At 42.7% G+C, this 22,607-nt stretch overlaps 1 protein-coding gene across 4 annotated transcripts in view; it reads right to left on the reverse strand.

The window, feature by feature from the left end:
• MPPED1 (metallophosphoesterase domain containing 1) overlaps positions 1–10,889 on the reverse strand; it is a 56,523-nt gene extending 45,634 nt beyond the window's left edge. Inside the window, exon 1 of one of the 4 annotated variants that reach the window (XM_017826683.1) lies at positions 10,814–10,889. The gene's annotated coding sequence lies outside the window, so the exon portion shown is untranslated. Of the gene's footprint in view, positions 1–194; positions 1,283–9,925; positions 10,090–10,316; positions 10,415–10,813 lie in introns of those variants that run through there. The other 3 variants (XM_017826682.1, XM_017826684.1, XM_017826685.1) reach the window with 3 other exon arrangements.
• Positions 10,890–22,607: the final 11,718 nt, after the last annotated feature.

Here is a 22,607-nt window from a genome sequence, read left to right on the forward strand (position 1 = left end):
GGGAAGGTTTGGGAAGGGAAGGCTTGGGAAGGGAAGGGAAGGGGATAGATCCTGCAATAAAAATAAGTAGCAATCACACAAATAGCCTGTGCTAAGCAGAAATCAGATATGTGACACACAGACTCAGTAAGCAGAACTCAGTAGCTTAATTCAAGCTCATTTCAGAAACACACACAGATGTCTTTGAACCTTACCTTTCAGTCTATGGTTTTCCTCCTGCATAAGTGCTTGGCTGACTACTGACACTCTTGGTGTGACAGAACAAGCTGTCTCTTTGCAGCTTGACTGATAACCAGACTGACACCCATTACTCCCCTCTTTCTGCTTCCATTTCCAGTAGTCCCCCAAACCGGAACTTTTCCTTTCCTTTAATATTCTGAAATTTATTCCTTTCCCAAACCAGGGTATAAAATGCAGCAGGGAAATAATTATCTGCTTCTACAGCGTGCAAGTTTTAAAATTATATGCCCAGCATTACCAACACAGAGAGCTAAGACTCAAATCCCCACAGCAACAACATGCTAACCATCCTCTTCCCCCAGACTTATGGAGCTGCGGGATGTCTGCCAGGGAAAAACAGAGGAATGTAAAAAGGACTGCAAGAACATGAATACTAAAATAAATATCACAAACCTGGCTGTTAGAATCACAGACTGAGAAAAAGCTATTAAATCAGCTAAGCCATCTTCTTACTGATGGCAGGAATGTTCTCCATACATTATTTTTCTGCTGCTTTCTCCAGCACGTGCTCAGAGGGGCCCCAAAGCCCACTGTGTACAATGGACACTGCTCCACAGCCTTCAGAGGGCTTCACATCAGGCCAGAAAAATATGTGCATTGAAACACCTCTCCTGAAGAATTACTGGACTAGGAAGGTGCTTGAACCCACACATATTTAATTCCTTTGATGAGGTCCTCCACTAAATCTTTGTAGTAAGATTTTTTTTCTACTTTTTCAGCCTGAAATTTCTGGTATTGTATTTCACACTGTTCTTGTACAGCTAGCATAAATATTTCCCCCTTTTACATGAATTTTCCAGCCTTTTTATGCATCCTATTTATCTTTTTTTGCTTTGTGCATTTCAAGACAATGTTTTATTTTAATCTCACTCCTCCACTCACAAATTCTGCTTTATTTTAGGTTCTTCCCTCAGTTCAGTTCCATGTCCACTGACTCTCACTATATCTCATTCCATTGTCCCCACTGTTCTCTTCATCATCTACCCTTTGTCTCAAGCCTAAAAACACCACTGAGGCTTCTTGGAAACAATTCCAGCAACACACAGGATGAATCTAGACTTGAAAACAACATTGCTCAGGCAGATGTCGCTGAAATAATAATTAGAAACCAAGATAAAATATTGATGACGATCATTATAATAATAAAAAAAAAGTCATAAGTTAAGAGAGAAAACTATAAAGCACTTTGGTACATTACAAAACATCTGGAGGTCAAGAAGAACAGCATGACTGAAGCACATCCCAGCAAGAGCTGAAGAGGGGCACTTGCCAGATTTTGCACTAACAGTGAGACAGCACAAAGGAAGAAGACAACTCTGGGACTCTCAGCAGTACCAAGATCAGTGGCAAAGTGGTAACTCCAGAAACAGTGTTAGTTTTGCTCACACATTCTGACAAGCTGGGGTTTGGGGAGGCAATGAAGAAACAAAATGTAGTATCAAAAAAAAGTGGAAAAAAAAGGTATTTTCATGCGGCTATAAAACATCAAAGCCATGGTTTTTGTTTTTTTTTTTTTTCAGGGAAAGCAACTAAGACAAGAGCAGTAGAATACCTTAAAGAGGAGCCTGAGAGTTTCTGATGGACCACATGCTTCTTGTGCAAATCACTGTTAACCAGAAACCCTTCCAAGAGCTTTAACAATGGTTCAGATATTCCCTATACTACAGTGCTCTTCATAAACTGTCAGATCATCCTTTACACCAGGAAATAGAGCCTTTATTTAAACCCAAAAAAATGCACTACAGAGTATTCTGCAGCAATGGTCCTAATTGTCATAGTAACATTTCTATAACCACCAGTGACTGGCTTCAGCATCACAAATTACTATTTTTGTTTTAACCCCCAGAAGACTGACCATGAGTTAAGTGAACCTGCTGAAAATAGTAAAGCAATCACTAGTAAAGCAATCACTCACTATGAAAAATAGGCTGAAAATACTAAGGGTTTTTGCTGTCTTAGATACCTCAGATAGAGGCCAATCAATGGAATTAGTCTGCTATCTTCAGTTCTGCCACTGGGAAATGAATGCTGAAATAATCCTAAAAAGGCATTATTCTCTGGGAAAGGATGAGCCAGGCAAATCACTCTGCAGATGAAAGCCTTTCCAAAGGGATAGATACACTCTCCTCTCCCTCCTCTTCATTTTCTGAAATGGGAAACCAAAACCACTGAGTCTCCCCTTGACTGGTCTACTCACTTGACAAGTGAGGACTTTAAAGTGAGGGCAGCACAATCAAATGTCATCGAGACTTGTGGATTTTAAGTTTGATCATGCACACTTCTCCTGATGGAATCATTAGGTTTTCTAAATAAACATGGCTTCTTGTAGATAGAATCATTTCCCCTTGCATTAAAAAAAATAAACAAATAAAACTAACACATGTTGACGTGAAATATGCACTTCTAAGCCCTTTTCCCAAAGCAAACGCTTTAGGCACCTGCAATTTGTGTCGAGAACTAAACAACAGCATTAAAAAATGAACAGGCTCCTCCTGGATATCTGAATTACAACCTCACAACCTCTAGTGCCTTTTAAGGTCTGAAGTTGTGTCAGGGGAGCTTTAGGTTGGATCTCAGGCAAAGGTTCTTCCCCCAGAGGGTGGTTGGGCACTGACCAGGCTCCCCAGGGCAGTGGGCACAGCCCCAAGGCTGCCAGAGCTCCAGGAGGGTTTGGATGATCCTCTGGGGCACAGGGGGTGACTCTTGGGGATGGGCAGGGCTGAGGGTTGGACTGGATGATCCTTGTGGGTCCCTTCCAATTCAGGATATTCTGTGGTTATGTGGTTCTGTGTTTGCCACCCTAAAAAACCTCACAGAGTCCTTCACAATGAACCTCAAATCCTGCTGGAACTCTGACCCTCCTTCAGCTACAGAAGCAACGTGGCATTTGGGGGCCCTGGTTTTTCTAAATGCCAGTGAAGGGGGCATGAAGCGTGCCAGGGTGAGAGCCTTGGGGCCTTCCCTCCATCCCCATGCCAGGGTGAGAGCCTTGGGGCCTTCCCTCCATCCCAGCCCCAGGCAGAGGGGCTGGGACCCCTCCCTGGCCCTCCTGGGTGCCTCCAGACTCTGCTGCCCTGACTCTGTACCCACACAGGCTGAGACATCCCTGAGTTTAGGCAGCAAATAAAATGTACAGATGAGGGTGAGTTTCATTTGCTGGTTGCCAAAAAATTGAATCCATTCTGTGAGAACCATGAGAGGACAACATGCACTGTGTCCCCCTTCTCCTCAGGGCACGGTGTGTCAGAATACTGCTGTGTAAGTCTGGAGAGTTGTCTTAAGGTCAAAAACTGGAATAAAACCTTTACAAATGCCCCTTTACCATGGCTCTCATCTTGAGCACATAAGGCCCACTATGGTATTTTCAAAAACCTTTGCCTATGGTGTTTCTTTAACTGAAAGAGATCTGAAGCATCCTGGTTTTCTGTCTCTGCTCTGTTCAATGGCTTCTGCTGAACCAAGTCAGACCAAAGCCATTGTTTATTAAGAGAACTCTTTGGATTGCCTCTATAAAAAAAAGTCTGAGATGGTTTTCTGAGCCAGTAAACCTAAATTTGATATCTGTTATCAGTCAAATAATACTCAGTTTTGTGACTGTATCTTTTCCCTGGAGGTCAGAGCTATTCCCACCTATAGAGTCAAAACCAGGGGACATAATTCTGTTACTTGTAAGCCTCAGAATCCTACTCATTTTGTCCTCTTCTGTTTAGAAACTCCTATTTCACATACCAATACACACACACACACATACACATACATATATATATATGTGTCTCACATATATCACATATTTGTTAACTGCAGATCTACAGGGCACTGAGCAATCTGGTTTGTAACACGCAAAAAAAATCAGTGACTTAAATAAAACCTCTTATTTCTCTATAATTACAGTTATCTTAACCTTCATTAGGAAAAAAAAAAGGCAAGAAAATGCCCCAAGATATTTCTCACCAAGTTAAAACACACATCATTGTTTCTACTTTTTTGGATCCTAACGACCTGTCAAACACACTATGAGAAAATTCTCCACTGAAATGATTTTTTTGCCTCAAATTAGTTTTCTTCCATTGATCTCGAACACAAATATTATACGTTGCCCTCATCGCTTTATTTATAAAGAACACCAACATAATTGTTGGCTTCAACTGTCATAGAAAGATTATATAGACACAGCAAGTAGGAAATGAAAGGGATTATTTGCCTTCTGGAATGGTGCCCCAACATCCACTTCTGTGAAGTTTCCTGCAAAAATATCCTTTACCTACTGTGCAACAAAGTTCTGACCAGGTGTCCAGAAAGAGATAGACATTGAGTTCAGAAAATACAAAGGCTACACATTTACCTAAGAAATCTAATTCTGTATTTATTTAAAGCAGTTACCACTTAGAAACCTGCTTAGTTAGTCTTATTTTGAATAATTTCAAATTACCTTTTCTCATTTCCCTACCTGGTTCCCAAAACTGCAATAACTGAATATTCTATTTATGAAGATTTAATTCTATTTTGGTTCATTAGCGGTAGCATTTTCTGAATCAAATTCTCATCCATACAAATAAACTGTTGATTTATTCAATTTAAAAAAAGAAACACAACACAACAGTACTGCTTTGTTTTCACCTTAAACTTCTGCTTTACCATATATCCAATATATTTTAAACACTGCAGTGCTCTTAAGATTTACAAATAGACCTCGTGTTTGTCAAGGCTAAATGCATTACTGTAATCCTATTTATGATATTGCCTGAATGTACAAAACATTGTCATATTTCCATGAAATATTTAAATGGATACATTTTTCTTGAGTAAAACCCAATCTTTTCCCTGAAAAATATACTATTTTGGTCCCATACTACCTGTATTTATCCAAAAATACCTGCAGAAGTAGCTAATCCATTTAAGTAATTACCTCTAGAGAAGGAAATTTTAAATAAATATCCAAGAGCCACAAAATTCCTTCCTCATTCTAAAAAATGTGCCTTCGTGTCTGGCAGTAAAACAAAATCTACTACCTGAATTCCTGAAAACCATGTGTGTATATACATTCATAAAGGACAAATCAAAAGCCCCAAAGTGATGCTACTCATTCTAAAGGCAAATAGCTAAAAATACAGGTTATGTGGGGAAATTATAAAAAACGGACATTCCAACAGGAATAAATTAGGGATGTGGGGATTTGATTCTACATTTCACTCTGCAATTTGGGCATGTCAGCTGATTCAACTCTTGAATCTCTCCCAATATTATTTACTGGGATGAAGACTGTGTAAGGACTGAAACATGACTTATTTAAGAAAGAACTTGGTTTATTTTTTAACTGAAGAAAGTGCTTTTTCTTCACTCTTTTGGCCCCATCCACAAAACAAAAGTGGCCAGTATATTCCCACAGTTCGAGATTAATGGAATGCTACAATACATGCACACAAATATATGTCAGAGGTGGAAAGTAGAACACAGTTTACATATAAATATATTTAGAACGATACTATTTCCAAGATCAGTGTAACTTTTTCTATTAGTGCCTGGAGTTAAATTATAAACTTTATCAAGCAAATCCTTACCAGCTTCATTTTTTTCTCTTAGAGACAAAACTTTGGAAATGAAGTATACTGCCATATTAATTTTGTTGTCTCCACTTTTCCCTCATTTAGCTGCAGCCACCCCATTGAGATCCTTCATGTCATCTGATTAATGTTCAGGGAGGGAGTCACTGGGTTTGTTACCTTTATTTTTCCAGGTATTCCTTGGTGTACAGAAAAAACAGTCAACAGTTGTTTGAACCACTCACTTGTCCTTCCTGTAAAGTCATGCCCACAAAGAACCCCCTTTATGACATAAAGCCTATACAGTTTAGGGGTGAAAAGGAAATGGAAATCAAAATGAAAACCTATTTAGGAGGGAAAGAGTCAAGTACTGGAACAAACTCACTACACATTTTTGGATTTTCTTTTCCCTTTTGTCTTATTTGATCAACACGGTGAAATCTGAACATTTTTTTAGAGTTGACAAATCTGAAGTTTCCACTAAAACGTGTTGAAGTCAACATTTTATTGTCATCCTTGACCAAGTTACAAGACTGTTAACCTCTGGTAGTTGCTAAGTTTTAATCCACCCCACCCCTGCTACATTAGGCAATGTATCTTGAACTTTTACCAGAAGCTACTCATTTTAGGGACAAAGGGTTGAGGGGCAAAACTGAGATCTACCTCAGAACAGCAACACAGTGTAGAAAAGCTCTGAGCAAGAAATTTTTTTGCTTTTCTACCAAAGAACCGGAAGAAAGGCCGTCCCACCAAGTCAAAATAATTCTAGTATTGCTATTTATTATGAAATCCAACAGCAAAGGATGCTGGACACTGGACAGCCCTACAGGAACAGAGAGTCTCTGCCTCAAACAGTTTAGAGTCTCCAGAAACTCAACAAAGGACATGGGAGAAAAACAACCCAGCAACGCAGAGGAACGATCGGTGCAGCGGCAGCACAGGGTGTTCCTTCCATTTTCTTTTAGGGAGAAGGAAAAAAAAGAAAAATAAGCAAGATTAGCATCACAAAAGGCAAAAGCAGCAAGAAGATGGGATATGATAGAGCCAGCGAGAGCAGGAGAAAGGTGGTAAGAAATAAAGTGGCGTGCAGGGTGCGTGCGCGTGACACGGCACGGCGAGCGAAGCGACGCGATCGGGAGCCAGCAGGGAAAGGGAGCTCGTGCAGAACACCCAGTTAGGAAAAGCAGGGGGGAAAAAACCCAGTCAAAAATATCAGTCACCATCAACCTCCTTCGTATGCTACTTGTACAGCTGCTCTGCTGGCTTCAGCCTTTGGGCGAGTGACAAGCCCCTCACCTGCCATCAGGGAAGACGGACTGACTGCACGGCAGAGGAGCTGAACAGAAAAGGTTAAGAGGACATGCCACACGAAAAAATAGCTCTCAAAAAAGTGATGTACACTAAATAGAGTGATCTTGTTTTCAGCAGAAAAGTCTGAATTACAAATACGTAACAAGTAAGGGCTAATACTTGCAATTGAAATGTATTATACATCAGCATTACACCTCTCAATCTGAGTGAAGATGAGTCCCTACTACAGTAATATTAGTATGGCTCTCCATAGCCACACAGAATACAGCATATTTAAATGGTATTATGAACTCAATCTTACTCCCATGGTAAATAAAAGCATCTTAAATTGTGACCGAAAAGAAAACACCAAGCGTTTTGTGTTTGGGTTGGTGTTATGAATCCCAAATCAGTTATGACTGCAAGTTACTACCCATATACAACGCTGGTTAATTGTTAATCCTCATGCAATTTCCACTGTCATATCAAATCCCACCAGAAGTGTCACACTTGTTGACATGTCAACAATGAGGTCAAGCAGCCCCAAAGAACGAGTTGCTTCAACCTCCAGGGGTGGTCACTGCAGAAGCAGGGGAATAACCAGTCCCATAACAGTTCGGCCCCTTTTTGCAATAGATCTTGGACTGTCATCTGCAGCCTTGCCCACACATCACACTCTCAATGCTATTTTATTTGGAATAACATTGACTAAAAGAATGCTTTTCCAAGAAGAAGTCAAAGGGTACCAATCCAGTGACCTTAAAGGACTCTCTCACATTACTAACTTTGCTTGTATTTCAAAACATAACCTAGAATACCCAGGATTTTAAATAAAGCATTTATTTTAAGTTAGAAATAACAATTAGAGACCACTTTGTTCTCAGGCACTCTCACGCAGACCGAATTTACCTACGGACAATGACCACAGAACCCCAACTGGTGTATGATCCAGAACACCCAAATTAAAGTTTCCAGCACTACACTGAGTCTTATTTTGAAAGTTCAGACTGTACCTTGCAATATTCTAATATATCTTAAGGTAACAGAACATGTGAAAAGGCTCTTCCTTCAGTTTACCTTGCACATCCCCTCTGAATTCTTCAGAGTAAGATTCAGCAAGAACCAAAGGGACTGCATATTTTCACTATGTCTATTAACCACAATGAAAACCGTTTTCACGGACAAAAAAATATTAAAATTCTCAATTGCAAATGCACTTTCTAATTACTATTTGATATTGTTTTCATATGTCTGAAAAAAAAGAAACTGCCTGGGTGATTGATTAAGCAGTTACCTGGTTTCAGGGGATTTGAGTCTCCTTCCTTATAATTTAGTGGCAGAACTCCAGCTGACTTAAATAATAGTGACCTTTCTCTACACTTCTGCACATTCCCCTAAATAGAAGAGCCCACTCCTGTGTAACCTTGCAGGTCAGGAGGACTGCACCTGAGGCAGCAGATCTGATCATATTTGATTCCTGGAAGGGCATAATCCTAATTTCATATAATACATTCAACTAAATAAATATGATCACAAACAACACTACATTCTACGAGCCATTAACTCAAGGAGCAGCAACATCAACGTCAGAATCATCCCTGCCTGCCAAACCAGAACTCCAGCCCGCTTTACATTCCTGCTGACAGTTCCCATAATGAGCATGCAGCATTAAATAAAAACCATGACCTGTTTAAACAAAGATCAGAGCACCAGCTTTATCTCTGCATTCTCTAATGTTTGTTGTTTGGCATCACAAACTGACACTAAAACAAGTATCTTATTAATACCAGCCCAGCAGGTTTTCACACAGGGCAGGAGGTGATGGCTCTTGTCCACCAAGAAGATTTGTATCTTTAAAATGAGAATTTTACTTCATGTGAACATATACAGTTACTGATTTAGACCAAAGGAGATAAGAGAAGAGATAGATGGGATAACAAGCAAGAAATTTGAACATTCTTCTGTCTCAGATAGCTCGAGACAATGAAACAAACCACAAGTGCCCGGCTAAAAACTGGTTAAACACACCATTAAAATTTCATAGACAATAACTAATGTTAATCAGTTCATGTGTGTATCATACATGGGATAATTATTACATTTAATAATTTCGAAGAAATCCATACACAAAATAGAAATTAGCCACCCCTGTTTTTTAGTACCCTACCACAAAATTTACAGTGCCTGGCATCATGAAACTTTATTACAAATGGGTGCAACACAATTAGCATTTACAATTCTCCTTAACTGGTCTTCTCAAAAGATGCACGCTTTTTTGGTAGTCAGATTTCAGATGTGCACTTCAAAAATGTAGTCTTATATTTTAAATCTCTACTTTAGAAAGACTGAGAGCTCACTTCCTCACGAGCCAATCACAAAGTTCAATAATCTTGCCTAGTTATCAATTTATCCAGAATATCCAAAGATCCTTTGTAGTAGCCTAGATTAACTAGGAAATTAAACAAACTGAGGTTGAAACGGCTATCAATACCATACATTATCAGCAGATCTCTTAATTATGATACTGTCAAGGTATAGACTGTGTAAGCAGAAACCTTCAGCTACCGATCTTCTGCCACAGAGAATGGAACGTTTAAAATCAGTCTAGTTCCTGCATGTTTCCCATCCTCATCCTCTGTGTTACCCACGGACAAGTATTCATTTATAAATGTATTCCACACTCCCCATCTGCAAGTGCAAAACATAGGACGCTGGTCCTAAGAAAGCAATGCATTAAGAGCCATGAAATCCCTACCTAAACATCTCCGATCTTTTTTGACTGCTCCGCTGCTCTGAGCGTGCTGGACACCAGATAACAGCGCGATAAATGACACGAAAACCGGCGTGAACCCTACCAAACTTATCCAGCGGTTTCCTCCCGGAACAAAACTTTGGAGGTCACTCAATCCTCTCCTACGACAAAGGGAAGTTCTTCCTCTTCCATCACCCCTTCCCCCGGCTACGCGAGGAGAAGCTACCGGGGAAGGCGCACCCGGATTTTCCACGGGGGGCTTCCTTTCCTTGCCGGGAAGGCTCCGGTGACACCTGAGCAGGGCGGGGGGGATGCGGGGGGCACCGGGAGCCCGGGGATCCCAGCGCAGCCTCCGAGGGAACTCTGCGAACAAAGTAACTTCCCGGCGGGGCACGGCGGGGCAGGGGCCGCTCTGCCCCTCGCCAGCGAGCCGGAGGGAGCACGGCCGGAGAGAGGGGGTGGCAGGGTCCCCGGAGCGCCGTGACAGCCCTTACCTTGCTCCGCACCCCGGCGGCGGCAGCGCCGCGGAGCCGGGGCACGGGATGATGCTGCGAGGCTCCCGCCGCCTGTCCCTCCCTCCGCCTCTCCCCCGAGCCTCAGAAAAGCCCTTCCCCTCCGCCACCCCCGCCCGCCTCACTCTCTCCAGCTTTGGGGCATATGTATTATATATATTTATTTTTTTTAAGAAGCCAAGGGGAAGCTTGGTTGGGAGAGGCAAAGCCCTGACGTGCTCGGGGGTGGGTAGGTGTGTGTGTGGGGGTGCGGCTGGAAGGGGGGTTCAGACCCTCGCACGGCAACACAGAGGCAGACCCATCCCCCCCGTCTCCGCGGTCCCCAGCCGGGGGAGGCAGCGCCGAGGCTCCGAGCTCGCTGCCATCCCCCGACCCCGCACCGGGAGCGGGCCCTGCGCTGATCCTCCCGCGGCCAGACCCGCCCGGGGCAGCCGCGCCGCATCCCTGCCCCGACCCCCCTGCCAAAACAATATACATACCCTGCCCGCCGGGGGCTTGCTCGGAGGACGCCGGATTTTGTGCGAGCGATCGTCTCCTTCTCCGGGAGCTCAGCCTTCCCCTCCCCCCCGCCTCCCCTCCCCCGCCTCCCCCACCTCCTTTGGGGGGCCAAGAATCCCCCACCGCCGGCCCTCCCTCCTCCCCGCCCGGCCGGCTGCGGGGCGGGCGCGGTGATGTGCGGGCGCTGCGATGCTCCCCGGCCCCGGTGCTCCATGGCCCGGCCGCTCCCTGGCCCGCGGCCGGGATGCGCTGCGGCGGAGCGCGGGCTGTCCCCTCCCGCCGCGGGTGCGGGTCAGCGGGGGCGTTGCGGGGCCGCCCCCGGCGGGAGGGGACGCGGCTCCCCCCTGCCCGGGGCAGGGCTGAGGCGGCATCCTCGGGGAGCGGGTGTGTGTCTGAGCTTGGGAGGCAGGAATTCCGCGCCGTTTGGGGGGGGGGAGGTGGTGAGGGGTGTCCCGGTCATCCCCTTCTTCCCTCAGCAGGGAAGTTTGGCAGCGGGGCTCCAAATTCCCGGGGAGCCGCCGCGCATCCCTCCGGCGGTGGCTGGGGGGGCTCCGGAGGTCCGGGGCTGGTGGGGCACCGGGGGACACGGGGGGTGTCTGGGAAAGCCCCTTCCAGCGCCTCAGAGGCTCTGAGCACGCACAGCTTCCCTCTGCCTCAAAATCAGGCCATCGTAGAATCATAAATATATAACATTACACTCTCGATGATATTATGAGTGGAGAGCAGGAGAGTTGAGTGCGTACATGGAGGAGAGGCAGATTACACGTAGAAAGGGCTTCGCTGCACCAACGCCGAGCGATTCTGAAGTGGAATGGTTTTAAAATCCTGCCAGGAACAAATGTGATTCCCGCACGCTTCTTCCCGTGTCACCTGCGGGGCAAAGGGAGCAGTGCTGGATATCCAGCAACTTCTGCTTTTAGTACGCACGGTGACTTAGTGCTGATCAAACACCCGTTTAAAAAAATCCCGAGCTGGAAAACACCCGCTCTGTGAAAGAAAATCGCAACTTGGGCATTTCTCCTATGAAAAAGGAATGGAATAGATGACATTAGGAAAATTTTTCGGAGGAAATAAAGGTCTGTGTGCTGCCAAAGCAGAGGCCAAACTCACACGCAGGGAGGGGACACCTCAGCCACCCGCTGAGCACTCCTTTGTGCTGTGGGCAGAGGCTGGGCTAGGCATCAGAAATCCCAAATTGGCCCTGAGAACCTTCCCACAAGGTTCCCTTTATTGGCAAAACACATATTTATCTTGAAAGTTTGCGTTTTGACATGTCAGCGTTTTTACAACAATATAAATGTGCTCGAAAAATTTTTGATCAGCCTAATGGTTAGGACCTGTTAGAAGCTGCAGAACATATTCACAATCAATTCACTTATTCAGATGCATGAATAGAAGCTTAGAAAAGTAATTACAGGCACCTTTTTTTTGGAAAATCTTGAGGCTGTGTGGTTTCCCCGTGGGAAATATGAGTAATAAATTCCTACCAAAAAAAAAGGCAAACGTGCTAAGCATTGTCCTCCTTTATTTTTATCTTTAATATTAAAATTGTGGATTAAATGTTCCAGGTAGGGTAAGGGTGGTTAGATGCAAATCCCTAATTTTAACTATTCTTTAAAAGAACAAACAGAAAGATTTGATGTTGGGAGTTTAGATTTTCTTTTCACTTTTTAAATTCCTGTTGTCTTTCTTAAGAGAAATCGAGTTTCCTTTTTTTGATGAACGTGTAAACATAAATTTGCAACTGATCAGTATTTACAAATCTGGCTATTTTGATTTTACAACGGAGAGATGACATTGTATATACACACACTGAATTAATCTGGTTTAGCTTTAAAATATCTTATTCAGAATATTAATTTCTCACCCTTTGTTGTTACAAAATAGTGAATAGCACTTTAAATTATTGGTTATTTATGATTTGCATCCAGTTCTGTTTGTACGAGAACTGACATTCAATTAAAATTTACATGAGATCATGTTAAATTGTTCATTAGGACTACCTTAAATATGCTCGATGCATTTCAAAAGTATGTTTGCATTTTAAAATATTTTATGAAACAACTGAAATCATGGCCTGCAGAATGGGAATTAAACTGGAAGCTTCCAGTAGCCACAGCTTTCACAATCTTGGAGAAAGCAGATCTTATCCTTTCATACTCAGGTTTAGCTGTAGATTGACAGAGGAAAATAGGTAATCTTCCTTTTTTTTCCTACTCTTAGGTTGATTTTTCAGCTTTAATACTTCTTAACTGAGCTACTTGAATGGATTGAAACAAAGAGGATATTCAGAAGAAACTGCAGCTCTCAAAAATTGCTTCCCTGCATCGGTTCCATCCTGTTCCATCTGCTTACCCAGGGACTTCAGTCAGTCCAGTGGCATCACCTTCAAAACTTGAGCAGCAAAGGTCTTTTTGATTGACTGTCTCAGTACACCAGAACCAGTGTAAAGCTGTAACATCAAGTGTAAATTGAAGAGATGCAGATAAAATTCCAATTTTATGGAATTTTATGGAATTAAACATCAATGTTGGTTTTGGTTTTGTTTTAAATAATGAATTTTGAGGGGTGATATTATGCAATAATGTTGTCCAGCTAGGATGGTGCTCGTAGGGATTTTCATCAGAGCATGGCACAATGAAGCAAGGAACCCCTAAATAGTTACCCTGGGTTGTACAAAGAGATTATTACCTCGAGGTGGAAGAGCTTATATATCTTATTTTTTGAATGATTAGTTTTGAAGACAGTAAGCAATCTATGTGAATCTTCACTTATGTAGCAACTGGCAAAAATTAATTTCAAGTGATAGGGGAGGAAATGATCCCCTTATCTAAGGTGAAAGGTAGGTGGGCAAATGAAGTTCAGGAGATCACTGAGAAAGGCAGAACTGGATAATAAATATAATCCTGTGTGTCAGCATATCACTTCATTTCTGCTGAATTTTTGGCTTTCTGGTGGTTGGCAATTACTTATGTGTAGTTTGGTTTAAATCTGTGCTTCAAAACCACCCGTTAAGTGAACAGATCTAGTCTACTTTTGGGTTTTTTATGTATCTTGAGTTTTGAGACTTCTGTCAGCACAGTGTCACCGCAGAAGAGGAGCAGCAGACCAGTGCTGAGTGACAGCCTAGAGCTCTGAAATCTGCAGTCCATCCTCTCTTACATTATCCATTCCCCATCCTCTGCTTCTCTGACATGTCAGACTTCCTGCACATGCACTGCAGAGCTTGTCTGGGCACTAAACTCAGAACTTCCTAAACTTGTCTGACTTGCTTATGATGCTTTCCTGAAGGATCAGATTTAGTGCAAGTAGCAGCTGAACTGATACATTCCATGTGTTTTTTGCCAGGACACCTGAATATAGAGCAGGCAAGTCCAACTAGGGGTACATGATGCACTGCTGTATGTCCATGAAACCTGGACAAACACAGAGGAACATCAGGTTGTGCCTGGGCATAATTATCACATGGAGAGAATGATGTATTGTCCAGAACGGAAAGACCTGTTACTCGAGCAAAAATAAAAGTTTTACAGGGTTTTTTGCTAAATTTTACATCCTTTCCACAGAAATTTGAAGATGGGTCTGATGAATGACTAATAGCCCCTTTCTTTGGTGGGGAGGAGGTCTCTAACATGTGTGATATCTTTAATCTAATAAATACATCGTTCTTAACACTAAACAGATCAACCAAATCAGTCTCGTGTTGTTTCCCAGTAAACCTCGGTGGTTTTCTTTCAGCTGTGGTGAGGTGTTCCCTCCAACTCCTCATAAAATATGGAACTGCAGCGCTCTGCCTGTGGGGAAAGAGCCTGGAGCCACATAATGATGTATCTGTTCAACAGTGTGAAAGAGAAATTCCCTATTCACAGCCCTGCACAGTCAACTTTGCCTGCTGGTAAACTTTAAATTGCCCGAGTTGCTTAATGTCACGACTAAAAGCCATTTGTTTCTCCCTTGTGTTATGTTGTGTTGGACAAAACAGAGGGGACAAAAGTCTCACCGTCACTTGCACGCCCAGCAAACAATTGTACGTTGTCCAATTGCATGGGGTTTTTCTTATGCTTAAAAATATGGTCTAATAATACCATAGATGCCACAGGACCTTTTCATTTGCCCATTGTGAGAGAAATGAAAAGCTGAAGTCCTGAATACCAAAGCACCATTCTGTGAACTGTGAAACTGAGGAGGTATACCCAGCAGCCACAGAAAAAATGACAGGACAAAACCTCAGACAAGCCCTCATTGTTTCATCCCAAAGATGCCAAAAATGGCTTTGGAATGATATTCAGCTTTTAATTAAGACAAATGAGAAAAGTCACAAATCATCCGTTTTACAGGTCGTGTAGAACGTAGAATTTCTCCTTCTTAAACACTGATGTAATTCCCAGTTTCATTTAACTTGAGTTTTTCTTGAAGTTTGCTGCTGTGTCAGAGGTTGGAACGCTACAAATTAACTCTAAAGACTGAATAGCAGTTACTTACGTTACTAATAGTAAGATGAAATATCTGCATCCTCCTGTATTAAATAGAGGAAATTAAGTAGAGTGAATAAAAAAGAAAACGCACTATTTGTATTTTGAAAGCTCTGGAATTATGTATTTGGAACAGCTCTAAAGATGAGCTGCTTCTCAGTGCTATGAATTTAAAAATGTAACTGGGAGGCCATCTATAGCGATAAAAGGGGGTTTGTTTTTTTTTTTAATCAGTGATATTTATCCTTGAGCTCAGGGGGAAAAGTCCATTGCAACAATCAAGTGGACATGTTTGTGCTCCTATTTTAAGAACACATCCCTTTTATAGGCATTAAACACGGTTTACTAGTGGAAAATTTTCATTTATTACAACTGCTTCACGTAGTGTCTTTCATGTAAACATTACAAAAAGGATTTAGTGTTTGATTTAGAAGTTGGGGTTTGGGTTTTTTGGTGGTTTTCTTTTTGCCCTTTGTTCTTGTTTTGTGTTTTATTTCTTTGGAGAACTCTTTTTTTTTTTTTTCCCCTTTCAGGAAATTTCACATAATCTTTTCCATTCGTCATCAGCCAGGTTGCTGATTACCAGAGTAACTGCCAAGCTTTCAACTCCTTGTCATCAATGGGCTGTGAATGACAGACAGCATTAATGTTGGCAAGCTCCCACTCTCCTTTTCGCCTTTCCCAAATGTAATTAAACTGCACTAATACAGCAAAAGAAAAGCTGCAGCTTTATTTTACTCACCCTAATAACATAACAATTAAATCACAGAGGCACACAACGGAGTCAAATAAACCCATCATGACGAGGAAATTCAGAGGTAAGGGAAGTGTGGATCTACCACTCTGTGAAAAACACCAGTCGAGTGTTCCTCTCCTTTCCTGGCACTGCTTGACCTCCAGCAAAATGATGAGGCCAACACGTGAGTAACCACCCTGTCACAGCCTGCTGAAAGGCCTCCAGTGTTTCCTCTTCTCTTGCACCTTTGCTTTAGGCATAAAGGGAATAATTAGCTTCTCCTTCAAATGATCCCCTGGCAGGGGACAGCTGGGTAAGGAACAGAAAGGAGGGGGTCAGAGTGTACAGTCTGAACAGCACTGCCCACCTGATCCACTGGAAAGGGGTGGCACTATCCTGATCTTTGAGGAAGGTCTGAGCCTGTGCTTTGAAGCCTGCAGGGGTTAGAGGATAGCCAGGAGTCAGGAAGAGGGAGGAACCAGAGCCCTCACCTCGCTTGCAGAGGTTTGTAGAACACACAGATACCACTGAACATTTCTGAAGCAGACTAATTGTCAGGAGATGAATAGATATACATTCCCCTGGATGAAGGTGAGTGAAGAAACTACTGGAATTTACCCACAAACCTGTCATTTCTTGCAGCTGTGCTCTGGGATAGGAAGCAAGGGCTCCTAAGGAGGCTGAGAACTGCCTGCCACGAGCTCTGTAAGCACAGCTCTGAGGTCAGCAGACCTGCCTTACAGGACAAAGCAATTTTGCAGTAATGCAAAGAAATAGCTTGACTAGATGCAGTCAGAAGAAAATAAAGACTATTAGACAGCTACTCAGAAACATGGGACACCATCCTCAATATGGAAGGCATGGAAAAGCCAGGGCCCTCCCCAGCCAAAGCAGACACAACTTCAAACATGACAATTTTTAGGCCAGCCTGGATAAGCAGACTCTAAGTGAGTCTGTCTGCTTGTGCAATTTTGGTGACTAATAATGACTGTTAGCTGACAGGTGGTACCTTATAAATCCAGCCTGTGCCAAATTCTCTGAAGGACTGTTCAGTAAGTACTGGAAATAACTAACTTCTGTGGAGTAAGTGATTTACAACTGTGAACAAATTGTCCTGCAGCACCAAAGGCAGATCAGCATGATGATAATCTTCCACTTTAGCTTTTAGACAAAGTTTAGAGCAGGATGTTCTGTGTTACATTTTTTGGTAGATCTGGAGCAGGAGCGAGGTTCTACATGTGTGATAACGTGGCTAAAGTGTAGTGAACAGCAGAAAGGAAAAAAGAGAGGCATGTAAAATAAAAACATAAAGCCACTGGAGTAAATGAATAGAAGCACTAAAGATGTGTCAAAGGTTTCTGTTAGATTTGATCTGCTGTAGTGCTGTTGCTTTAAGCAGGCAGTTGCAAAATGGCCCAAAAGACCTTTTGGGTAAGTGTCATGATTTCTCCTTGATTCAGCAAACATCAAGGCTGCAGTGTTCCAAGCCAGCTCCAGACCCTCAGAGGGAGAAACAGCACATCAAACACCCACCTCATCTGTTTTTGCCATCAAGCAAAGAAAGAAGATGCCACAAAATACGTGGAAAAAGCACATCAGAAGAGCACAACTGAGCCTTCAGCTGTTCTTGTGTGTCAACCATAATTCTTGTTAGGAAAAAAAAAAACCATGGCAGATTTGGTTGCTGTGTAGAAACTACCTTGAACACTTTAAAAGGCTTGCTCTGAGTTACCACGAATAGATGATTCCCAAGACTCTGTAAAAATTTAATCTGATTTTCAGACTGAATATTAAGTGAGGATTGGCAATAGAAATTGGCCCTAAAAATGAGGGGAAAAAAATGCTTTTCTTGCAAGTGAGGTTTGCAGCATTTCAATGTGATGGCCTTTGATTGTCAGAGTGGGCAGCCACTGCTAGAGGAGGCTTTGGTCCAGAACTACTCCTGGCTTCTTCCCTGCACCTAGATAATACCCTGGGCACATGGTGGTCTCTTTGAACAAAATTAGATGTATTTACAAATAGGCTGGGACCAGCCCAGGGCTGCTGGCCTGAAACTCCACCCAAAGCAATAGGAATTGTGTTAAAAAGAATCAGTTTACGTCTGGCACACAGAACAGGGGAGAGGGGAATTCTACTCTTAAGATCTCTGACCATCAGCCAGCTCCCCAGAGGCTTCCAGATGTGCAGTTTTGAGGGACTTTAATGCTACCAGAGGAGGTTTATTTCTGTGTTTCACAACATTACATAACATTTGCATAAAAGGGGAGGAAAAGAATGTTATTTCAATGGTCAGTGTGTGATTTTAGTATTCAGAGATGAAATGGTTCTTTTGACTTCTTCCCTGTTAACTGACCAGGGCTTCAAACCTCATTTTCAATTAGACACAGATGCTGGTGTTTATGGACTGGGTATTGATAGAGGAATTAAAATTACTTGAGAGGATGGCAGTTTATTGAGAGTCAAAGGCTAAGCTCTCACGGGAAAATTTATCTTGTGCTCTGCAAGTGATTAAAACTACAGACCATGTTCACAGCTACTTGTATGGGAAGAGGTTTGTGATGGGAACAGACCAGGCAGTGGTTCTTTGGATTCAAAACCAGAGGATTTCAACCTCAGACTGGAATAACTGTGCTACTCTGGTTTTGTAGTAACCCAAAAGCCTGGGCTCAGGCTTGACATGGACTGCTATTGATGTTTTGTCCAAATAACTTCCTTGTGGGATTGAAGGAGTAAAGAATTCATCATTCAGGGGAATGAGCATGTTTGGGAGTAGGTGATTGTTTCCTCCCTTCCTGTGTTTTGCAGAAGTGCAAATCCAGTGGAACAGTTGCTCCAGGGATTCCCAGGAAACCAAGTGATTCCCACAGAGAGAATCTGATACCAGAGTGCTGTGTTATTTGGAACAGCTGTCCTTGGAATATAATCTGTCCCTTAGTGTACCTCAGTGAAAACTCTGTTCACAGTGGAATGGCTCAGAGTTTAAGACCAAGTTCTGCATAAAAGATGGGAAGGAAAGTAGTACATTATAAGCTTTATTATCTGGCTCTAGATATATTGAAAAAGAAGGCTGTGGTGTAATGCCATCATTTAAAACTGCTGGATATTTGAGGTGGTGTAAAGTGGTATGATTTCCTTTGCATGAGTTACAAAATAGATGTTTCTGAGAAGAATTTTCTAAGAACTGTTGAGATACAGGGAAAGCCTCTGTCGAGCAGGATTTTGCTGAGCAGATCTTCCTGATATTTTTGAGTAAGGGCTAATATTTATTATTTGCTTGGGCATTTTGCAGTAGTTCCCAAAATGGCACAAAGATCACCTGGGAAGGCACTGTCAGGTGAGTCCTGAGTGCACTAATAAATCTTAATCTCCCTGACCAGCCTCACCTGAGGCTCATCACGTTCACAGGCCCAGGAGCTCTATTTAAGCTCAGCCCAGCCTTTCCTTTTCTTCCTGAGATTTGCTGGAGAGGTTCTGAGCTAGAGCTGTGCTGTGCAGCCTCCTGATCTGGGTCTGAATCCATGGGATGATGTCCTGGCTTGGCCTGAGACCTGCCTCATCATCATAGTATTGTCTTAAGATCTGAGTTCTTGGTTGGACCTGGCCACCACCTCTGGGTTTGTCTGGGTTCTGTGGGATGGACCCTGCCTTGGTGAGCCCAGCATTCCCTTGGCTCACCTTCCCTAGGGAACAGCCCTGCCCAGCCTGCTTCCTTACAGATAACAAGTAGAGCAGGCTGTGTAGCAAACTAGATTTTGAAAATTTGGAGTGGGCCTATGCAGGTCAGGGAAAAAATTTTGAATCAAAAGTGTTTCTGTACATTGAGAGACTATAAAAAATATATTAAGTATCTACCATCTCAGTGCACCAACTTCTGATGAGGCAGTGGAGGAATTCAGAGTAGTTTTGCTGATTTCTTATCAACAAGAGGCAGAAATGAGCATTCTGTATCCCTTTTGACCTCGGAGGAGCGTAGTCTAGTGCTCCTCACTCTGGCTTTGGGGCTGGAGACTTTGGGACATCTTCAACCTGGAGTTCCTGTGGAGCAACAATTGTTTAGGTCACTTAGAAGCCCTTAATTCCAAAGGGACAAAAACTGAAGTGTTCTATACTTGCAGAATATATTTAAAGATAACCTCTGATAAAAGGGACTACCTGCTACTGATGCTCCTCGTGTGTGAGCCAGGAGTTATTCCTTGCTCTTGGATGTGGGCGCTGTGCTGGGACAAGACCCAGAGTACACCAGCCCTTTACATCTTAATTTTCATGGGGAGATTCAAAGGAGTTGCTCAGCTGGAGAGATCAGGATCTGGGTGTGCCAGAGAGGACTCCTTTTCAATGGCAGCAGTGCCATCCCCGACACAAGGAGGATTTGTCAGAAGCATCTTAAGCCCTGTTTGATTTCACTGGATCTAAGATAGTTCCTGAGTTTCTGGCGAACTTTGGAGATTATCATGTCCTCCCCACAGAACACATCACAGATGGAACTACTTGGAACTGGGAGTTTGAGTCCCTATCACTGCTTTGTGAAGTCAATGCTCATTTTATCTGTGATAATCACTGAGCAGCTGAGTGCTTTGGGGAACTTCCAGTTCAGAAGAATTCCTGAAAATATCTCACTTAGATTTGATTTGGACTGAAATCAAGTCTGAAAAGCCCCCTCAAATTTCCATTGAACTGCAAATCTTGCTTTTGAGCCAAATCTGATTGGAAAACTTAAACTGGGTAAACCTTGGATAGGGCCCTGCATAGGACTGATGTGAATGCAAGCAGTGTCATTGAAAGTAATTTGGGGTTCAGTCCTGGAAATAAATTGCCGTGTCCAACTGAGAGAATTTTCAGAGTTAAGATTGAGAGAATACTTTCAATAATTTCAATCTTGAAATGGCAAAGGCTGTTTCAGTGAGGAGAACACCAGGACACAATGTGTGGGGTGCCTCAGGCACCAATTTCTGCTCCTACAGCTGACACTGCTCAGGAGCCTGTTGTCAGGAGTCCCTCCAAGCAGCCTGAAGGAAATCTGGGCAGTGAATAGGAAACCTCTAAAGACCAATGCAATGAGGTACAATTGGATTGGAAACAACAAATGAATAGGATACAGCTGCTTAAAGTTATGTAATTTGTATTGAATCTTCTATGAGGGCTCTTCTACTTTTATTTCCTTTTGAAATATAGGTGTCAACTTTCTGTGCAGTGAAGCTGAACCTTGAATCTGATCCTAATTCTAGAAAGCCATAGGAAGCTATAAAGCTTCCTTGTAAAAAATACTGCAGCAGAAGTGATGGAGATTTCAATCCAAACAAACCTCACTATTCAGAATCAAAGACACAAAAAGCTCTTCAGGAATTCACAGGCACAGAGTCTTCAGTGGGAATCCTGTGTGTATGAAAAAGGGAGGATCCAGCCTCATCTTGTTTGCAAATGGGCAGTAGGGGGTAAAAAGAAATGCTGGCACAGAGAGAGGTGGATCTTTCACACTGAAGTTAAGGAATAGGGACAAGAACAGAGGAAATCCCACAGTAGGAACTTTTTTGTTCACGGTGCCAAGAAAAAGCATGAAAGATGATACTATTAAGGTTGGAAAATAGGAATCTCATGCCGCTGATGTTAAAACCTTAGAAACAATGGATCAAAGATGTTGGAACATTTAGAATACAATCTTTTACTCTTTCAGTGTCATCACCATGTTGTTCTCACTATTTTCTATGACAGGAGAATTTATTGAGTCAATTTGTCTTGAACATGTTAAATGTACTATGTGTGGGCTGGTAAACTAACCTGATTTCTGTGGTATTACCAGGGAGAATGCCAACTCGCTCTTGCTCTCTTGAAAACCATTTCTTCTGACAGAAAATACCACACAGTCAGTGCTCAGGCAGGTGTGAGAATACTATTTCTTAAAAGAATGGCTTCAACAAAGAAGAATTAGACTGAGTGGTGACCCTACTTGTGTTGATAAAGATACACTGAAAAGTTTGTTTGGCTCTTGTTACTTTGCTTAAGCTTCTCTCACATCAGGTACTCACCATCTCCCCTTCACAAGTTATCCCTCAGAATGAGACCATAAGATGTCTTTTCTTGCTGACCCTGAAATATCTGTCCCACTTCTGCTTCGTGCATTGCTTTAATCTCCTCAGCTTCACCTTTTTACTTCATTTTGTGTTGCTCTTGATTTAAGGGAAGAGTATTTTTTGCCTTTTTCTGCCTCGATGTTAATTTTGTTACCCCTCTCCCCCAGGTGATAGAACAAGTGAACTCAACCCTTTTCATTTTTCTTATCTTTAACCCTGGCCACTTTAAATCTGCTGGGTGATCCCAAGGGTCTCAGTTCTCCAATCTGCTCCTTCTAAGCTGCTTTTTTGTCCCTGTCTGGTACCTGTGCAATACCACATCCATCTCCACTGCTGCACATACTCAAGTCCAAGTGGAAGTTGGGCTGCTTTGTGTTAATTCCACATTTTGTTGCAATATTTAAAAGTCTCCAGCTCTCCAAGAGTTGCTTCTGACTGAGGTGGTCTTCATGCTACTGAACTTAAATGGCTGTTCTTCCCATGTCCTCTTCTCCCTGTG

The sequence above is a fragment of the Lepidothrix coronata genome, unplaced genomic scaffold, assembly GCF_001604755.1.
Source record: "Lepidothrix coronata isolate B3197 unplaced genomic scaffold, Lepidothrix_coronata-1.0 Scaffold129, whole genome shotgun sequence".
In the NCBI taxonomy this organism is placed as follows: Eukaryota; Metazoa; Chordata; class Aves; order Passeriformes; family Pipridae; genus Lepidothrix; species Lepidothrix coronata.